General features: G+C 32.4%; 1 non-coding gene across 1 annotated transcript; it reads right to left on the bottom strand.

Annotated features, from left to right (window-relative positions):
- Window positions 1-1368: 1368 nt before the first annotated feature.
- Window positions 1369-1475, bottom strand: LOC121215056 (small nucleolar RNA R71). Its single transcript, XR_005910792.1, has one exon. It is a non-coding gene; the product is annotated as a small nucleolar RNA R71 (small nucleolar RNA).
- Window positions 1476-7965: the final 6490 nt, after the last annotated feature.

Raw genomic sequence — 7965 nt, 5'->3', positions numbered from 1 at the left:
CTTATTTCTATTAATGGCCGAAGTTTAAATCTGGATTAATCTACTGTTTCATTCAATGGTACTTCAAGATTACATGCATGCGGTGCATTGATGAATGTTCAACAAGTATATAAAAATAACCTAAGTCTGATAAGATTAGGTTACTTAGATCGAAGTTGAATGATATGAGTAAGTGTTTAATCAATTACTTGTAGCAGTCTATAGACATAGAGTAATATTTCATATAGAAGGAAGAAGAAATAATATTGGGAACCAAAATCAAGGCCTATAGACATATAGCATCCTAGGTGAGGTAACTTTAGGTCGCTCTCGAATGAAACAAACCACAATAAAACCATTCTGAGCTGTAGAATAATTAAGATTTTGCTGAAGCATTAGAGGTTAGTAAGGGTAGATTATTTAGTAATCCTAGCTTACTCAATCAACATTGTAGCCCCTCTATTGTTTGTTGTAATGTCTTTGTCACAACCTTTTTAATTGATTGCTTATTCATTTTGCACATTTTATACATCATCATTCTTTCAATTGCCACTGTATTCTTATTATTGGTTTGCCATAGCATTAATCACACTTCACTATAATAACTTGACCGATTTACATCTATTCGATTCCTATGGAGACGATCTCACTTATCATTTTATTACGTGATTCGACGTGTATACTTGCACAATTTGCATATCATATTCACACGCATTAAGTTTTTGGCGCCATTGTCGAGGATCGACAATTGGTGAAATTTAGTTTTGTTATTTTTATTTTATTTCATTAGTTTTAGCTAACTTAGTTGTATTTAATTTCTATAGGTTTGCCGTCAGTGCATGAATAGAAGCATTCCTATTAATGAAAAGTATCCTTTTGACCTAGAGATAGAGAGAACTTTGCTAAGAAGGAGAATAGAATTATGTAATATGGTTAGGGAAGGGAATGATCCTGGTTTGAATGATCCATTAAATCCAAATGGTCGGGATGCTAATCTTCCTATTCGTCGTACGATAGATGACCAAGACAGACCAATTTGAGAGTATGTCATTCCAATTTTAGATGACCTGAATCTAGGGATAGTAAGACCACACATACAACCTCAGCATTTTGAGTTGAAACCGGTAATGTTTCAGATGTTACAAACTGTTGGACAATGGGTCACCAACTGAAGATACAAGACTACATTTGAGACTTTTTTTAGAGGTTTGTGACTCGTTTAAACAATAGGATGTTCCTGAAGATGCCTTGTGGCTTAAATTGTTCCCATACTCCTTGAGAGATCGTGCAAGAGCGTGGCTTAATGCCTTATCGTCGGGAACAGTGGCATCATAAAGTGACCTTTGCTAGAGTTTTTTACTACGATATAATCCGCCAAACATGAATGCCAATCTCAGAAATGACATAACATCTTTTTGACAGTTAGAGGATGAAACGCTGTATGAAGCCTGAGAAATATTTAAAGAATTACTTAGAAAATGTCTGATGCATGGGTTTCAGCACTGGACTCAGATGAAGATGTTTTATAATGGGTTAGATGTGCATACAAGAATGGTAGTCGATGCTTCCGCCAATGGTACTTTGTTGGATAAATCCAATATTGAAGCATATGAGATTTTGGAATGGATTGCCAACAATGATTATCAATATCCTACCACGTGAGTTGGGACTAGCAGGAGAGCTGTTGGCACCATTGAGCTTGAGGCAATCACTTCTTTGACAGCCCATATATCATCTTTAGGTAATATGATCAAGACAATGAAGAGACCAACTACGATCCAGGACATGAAATCAGTTGACTCATCTTGTTTTATTATGGTGAGGACCATGTGTTTGAAGAATGTCCATCAAACCTAGCATCTGTTTACTTTCAACTGGAATAATAATCCCTATTACAACACTTATAATCCAGGGTGGAAACAACATCCAAACTTTGGTTGGAATAGTCAAGGTGATGGGAATTCAAACAATGCTGTTAGAAAGAATGCCAAGTGTAACAACCCAATATTGACCCTAATCGGACATAGTGGTTTTGGGACCACAAATTCGAGTTAGAAAAATATTTTAATATTATTTTGTGTGTTTATTATGTGTGAATTTGATTGTGTGAAATTTTCATGTTTTAATTTCGTTGTTTAAGTGTCTGCTTTAATAAAAGGGCTTAATCGCGTAAAATGAAAATTTAGGGGTTAAATCTAAAAGCACCTAATTGTTGTAGTATTTTTAAATGGGAGGATTTATGATGCAATAAGACCATAAAGTAGATAGTGGGTGGCATATGACATAATTGACCTTAATATATATGTTATATATATTTATTATAATAAGGTTAATTTACTCAATTGTTAAATTAAACATTATAATTAAAAATAAATGATGAAAAGATGAATGTTTTCATCTTTTCTTAGCCGAATGTTAAGCGTGAAGAACCCAAATATGGCTTTCTAAAGTTCGGCACTTTCATAGCTTGATTAAGGTTAGTTTTGTTTCGGTTTTTGATAATTTTTACGTTTTTTGAGATCGTTGCTTTGTATACTACTAGGTCCATACTTTAATTTTAGAATTTGATGGTGATTTTGAGATATGCCATTGATGAATGTTTGAGCTTTTTAATAGTTGATGATGAAATATGAAAGATGGGTGAAAGATTAATATGCTTTGAATTTTTGGTGAAATTGAGTAATTAGGGCTAAATTATGAAATTAAATTTTTGAGGGACTAAAATGTGAAATAAATGAAATGTATGGACTTGTATGAAGCTTATGAACATTCAGCCCTAGAATAGGTTGGGAAAATTTTGTGTATTTTGTGTTTTATGCAATCGGGACTAAATTGCAAAAAGTGTAAAATGTCAGGGGCAAAATGATAATTTGCCCATTTATGTGTTTTTGGATTAAATTGAATGTAATAATAATTAAACTAGTTTATTTTGAATATATTTAGATCAAGAACCAAAGAAATCGGAGTTGGATCGGGGAAAAGCTAAAGTCGCCAACTAATCGTCCGGTTTTGATTTTACACTGTCCGTGGTAAGTCTATTAGCAATTTGATGTTATTAAATCACTATATATGTATGTATATCTATTGTATTTTGATGAGCTAAAATTGAAAGTATATAGATTGAATTTGGTTAAAGTATGAATGATATGTATATATATATGTATCATGTTCGAATATATATATATGTATCATGTTTGAATATATATATGTATAAATTCTTGTTTTTAATCAAAGGTATATATATAATATATATGCATACATAAGGTCCGAATATATATAAGTACATACATGTATAAACCCTTGGATTTGGTTAAAGGTATGAATGTTATATATATGTATATGTGAGTTGGAACATATATGTATATACATGAATAAGTCTTGAATATATTTAAAGGTATGAATGTTATGTATGTATATGTAAGTTCGAATATGTATTTATATACAAATATAAGTTCTTGTATTGAATTAAAGGTATGAAATTGTTAGCTTAGATTATCTATAAGGTGTTCGAATGTATGATATATTTTCTTTGAATTGATTTTTAATGTTATGAAATATATATGTATTTAAGTGATTCGATTAGTAAATGTATATTACTTAAGGTATGATATAAGTTAAATGATAAGATTTTAGTAGTAGAATTTAATTTATTAAGTTATATATATGTGAGTGTTCGGATGTATAATTAAGTTATTTAGTTGAATTTGGTATTTGATCTTTATATATCTATGTGGTTTAAAGATATAGTTCATAAATTATTGAGCTGAATTTTTATGTTTGGATATTATATACAAATATAGTTCGAATATGAGTTACAACTTCTGTGAATTGAGATTTTTAGGCTCAATGCCTATCAGGTTTATTGTTAGTGAAATAATTCAGACTTTACGTCTAGCAGGCTCGATGCCGGTGAAACATTTCAGACTATATGTCTAGCAGGCTAAGTGCTGGTGTACAGAATCAGGCTTTAAGCCTAGTAGGCTAAGTGCCGGTGAATCTATTTAAAGTATGTGATTACATGCATTGGATATGTATATGATTTTAGTTACATGTATTTGATGAGTATACAAATGTTCAGTTATATGATTTTAGTTATATTTAATTGATGAGCATATATATATATTCGGTCTAAGCATTTGTTAAATATATATGTGCATTCGGTATATGCATCTATTAAATATATATGCATTAGGTATATGCATTTGCTAAGCAGTTGATAAATATATATACATTCGGCAAATGTTTTCGATAAGAATCTATATATGTATTTGAGGTGTATATACATTTGTTTATATGTATTTGATGAATATGTTTGCATTTGGTTATATGCATTAGAGATGTATTGGGTTATAAGTTTAAGATGAGTATATGTATACAATCGGATATAATATGTGTTTAGTATATATATACATGTTCGGTTATATGCATTCGGTTATATTGTTTATTTAGTATATATATGATCGGTTATATGCACATGATGTATATGTATACATATATTCAGATAATGCATTCGACAGGTACATATATTCGATTATAAATAAAATGGTTTAAGGATAGCAAATGCTAATATAATAATTATTTGTGTTATTTACGATTTCAGTGAATTTAATTTGGAAATTATATGACTTTTATATATATTTTAGTTATGCTATAGACTTACTAAGCTATATAAGCTTACTTTGTTCGTTTACGTCTCTCTATTTTATAGACTTAAAAATTCAAGCTTCAAGCTCGGGGATCGTCAGCAAAGTTCATCACTCTATCTACTATCTCGGTATTTAAATGTTAGAACTCAACTTATGACTTGTATAGGCTGGATATTATTTTTGTATGTTGTATTTTGAGATACTGTTTATGTAAATATTAGCCATGCAAAAATGGCTTATTTCCTTATGGTTTATATCGTTGCAATGTTTATGTTTTGTTTTAAAATTAGTCAAGCAGCCGAATATTCATAAGGTATAATGTCATTTAGATTGAATATTAATAGGTTATAAAGAATGAGTAGATAAGTTCAGGTACAATTTGAGTTAAACAAATTTTCATATAGTTGTTAAAATTTTTGAATTCAAATAAACGTCTGTTTTGAGTTGTGTTTTGTTCAGTAATGCCTTGTAACCCTAATTCGGCGACGGATATGGGTTAAAGGTGTTACACCGAGAGGGCACCGATTTGTTGTAATCAACTTATGCCGCAGAAAAATGTCCAACAAGGTTAAGCATAAGCTTCTTCATCTATTGAAGCTCTACTGAAAGAATATATGACCAAGAATGATGCCGTGGTACAGAGTCAAGCTACATCTCTACGAGCCCTTAAGAATCAAGTAGGGCAAATAGCAAATGTAACACCCCTAACCCGTATCCATCGCCAGAACAGGGTTACGGAGCATTACCGGAGTTTTTAAATAAAATAAACATAAATTTCAAACTTTTCAAGTCATATGAATAATCACATTAAAATCAATTCAAAACATACATATTGTCCCTTCTACGAGCTCCCGAGGCCATAAATACACGTTAGAAACAAGTCGGGACCAAATAAAAAACTCAAAGAATTTTTCAGAAAACATTGAAAATTTTCAACCTGTAGGGGTCACACGGCCAAGAGACATGCCTGTGTCTCAAGATGCATGGGGATTCAAAGTAGGGACACATGGTCGTGACTCAGCCCGTGTCTGTGCTTGTGTAACTCACTGACTAGGGTCACACGACCAAGTCACATGCCCATGTGCCAGGCCGTGTACCCTTCGAAATAACCTCACATGCCTGTGTACTAGGACGTGTGCTAGGCCATGTAACAGACTAACTTGCAACCATTTGAAAGCCACAGGGGACACATGACCGTGTTGCTTGGCTGTGTGTCACACACGAATGAGACACATGCCCGTGTCTCTGCCCGTGTGGACGAAAATAGGCAATTTTACAAGCCATTTTTCTCACCCAACAAGGTATGTACGTACAACCAAAAATGCACACATATATAAGCCATATTAAGGCACCAAAATCATGCATATTCTAGCTTCATACATATGTTATAATCTCATATAGCCAATATGCCCTTAGGCACCTCAAATGGCAATATATAAACATGTCTAACCATGTACTCAAATTGACCAAAATAATCAACTAGCTTATGGGCATATTTGCACCAATACATGTCATTTAGCCTACATTCCAAAACATAACAAAACTCATCACCAAACATGCCATTCAACCACAAAGTACCAATGCACAACATTTCTATCAAGTTACAAACCATATATATAATATGCATATTCAAACCATAGTTTCATCTTCCATAACTCAAACATATTAAGCCAAAACATCAAGTATATTAAGGCTACTTATATACATACCAAAATATACCATTTCACCAACAAAATGCCAAAACACAAGCCAAGCAAAATATCCATTTCAACAACCACATCACATGGCCAACATTAGCGAAAATACCTATGCATGCCATTATAACTGAAATTAAACATCCGAAAGTACCGAAAGAGCCGATGGATAGTGTGATATAGCTTCGACAAGCTTCCAACCCGAACAAGCTTTTGATTCACTATAAAACATGAAAAAATAACACAAAATAAGCATTTAAGCTTAAGAAGTTCGTATAACATAGAATTTAACTTACCATTTAGTCACAAAATAGGTAAGTAAACATATCATATCCCAACATAATTTAGCCAAATGCCTAAGCATTTATACGTCAACCATGTTAGCCATGTAAATACATATATATATAAACCAATAATCATGGATGAACACAACAATTGGTTAATTTCATATTCATGTATCATCCAATTCAATTTTCCATATACAATGTAACAACATTTCCATGTAATTCATATGTGTCCCTGTAATAGCCCATATTGAACTCTTATCATTTCATATCAAAATATTGCCTATTGAACCATTTAGAATACCATTGGATACTTGGGATAACTCACACATAGTGTGCTAACTAATATAACTGTAATCCGTCAAATCTTGTACATGTATGCTCACACGAGTTGTGAATCGGTATGCTCACACAAGCTGTAAATCAGTATGCTCACACGAGTTGTGAAAATGGGCCTGCTCACACAATGCTGCTCACACGAGTTGTGGAGTATTCATAACACATGCCAGACCTTAGCCATCGGTAGGACATTTAGGACCAGCACCTGAATCATGTAAACCCTAATGACATGTCATTTGTATCTTATGAATTCCTAAGGTTCAAACGGGGCTCGGTAATAGTTGTACGTCATTGGATATGCAGTTGGTATGTACATATAACAATTCACAATACAAGTATAATTCAACTAAAACATATATGCACAATTTTATTACACGAACTTACCTCGACGAGTATACGTAGATATAGAGGCAATTAATCTGAGACTTTCTCTTTGTCCCAATTTAAAGCCGTACGAGGTCTGTTTTTATCTATACAGATAAATTTAACTCAATTCAATATATATAATTCAATTTAACCTCAATCATATTTGGGGGAAACTACCATTTTACCCCTACACTTTTAATTTCTTTATAATTTAGTCCCTAGCTCATAAAAATGGAAATTCATGAAATTCCACCACAACCCACTATGGCCGAATATCAATTAGGTCCCTAGCAAGCCCTATATTTCATTTATTTAATGATTTCACTATGTAAAAATTTCTATTTTTCAATTTAGTCCCTATTTGACAATTTCACTAAAAACCTCTTTATAAAAGTTGTTTATTTATCAACAACTATCCATTTTCTATCATCAAACATCAAAACTCAGGTACATTCATTAATGGAAAAACCCTAACAGTTTAACAGTTTCACAAATTAGTCCCTGAGCTAGCTAGATTAAGCTACAACGATCCTGAAAACGTATAAATCATTAAAAACGGGATAAAAATACATGCCAATGCAAGGGAATTAGTGCTGCCGAAACTTCAAGCTCCCATGGGTTCCATTCTTTATTAATTTCGGTTGAAGACAGAAATAA

The sequence above is a fragment of the Gossypium hirsutum genome, chromosome D02 (genome assembly GCF_007990345.1).
Source record: "Gossypium hirsutum isolate 1008001.06 chromosome D02, Gossypium_hirsutum_v2.1, whole genome shotgun sequence".
NCBI lineage: Eukaryota > Viridiplantae > Streptophyta > Magnoliopsida > Malvales > Malvaceae > Gossypium > Gossypium hirsutum.
Note: the sequence above shows the minus strand (reverse complement) of the source record. Positions and strands in the feature narration are given on the sequence as shown.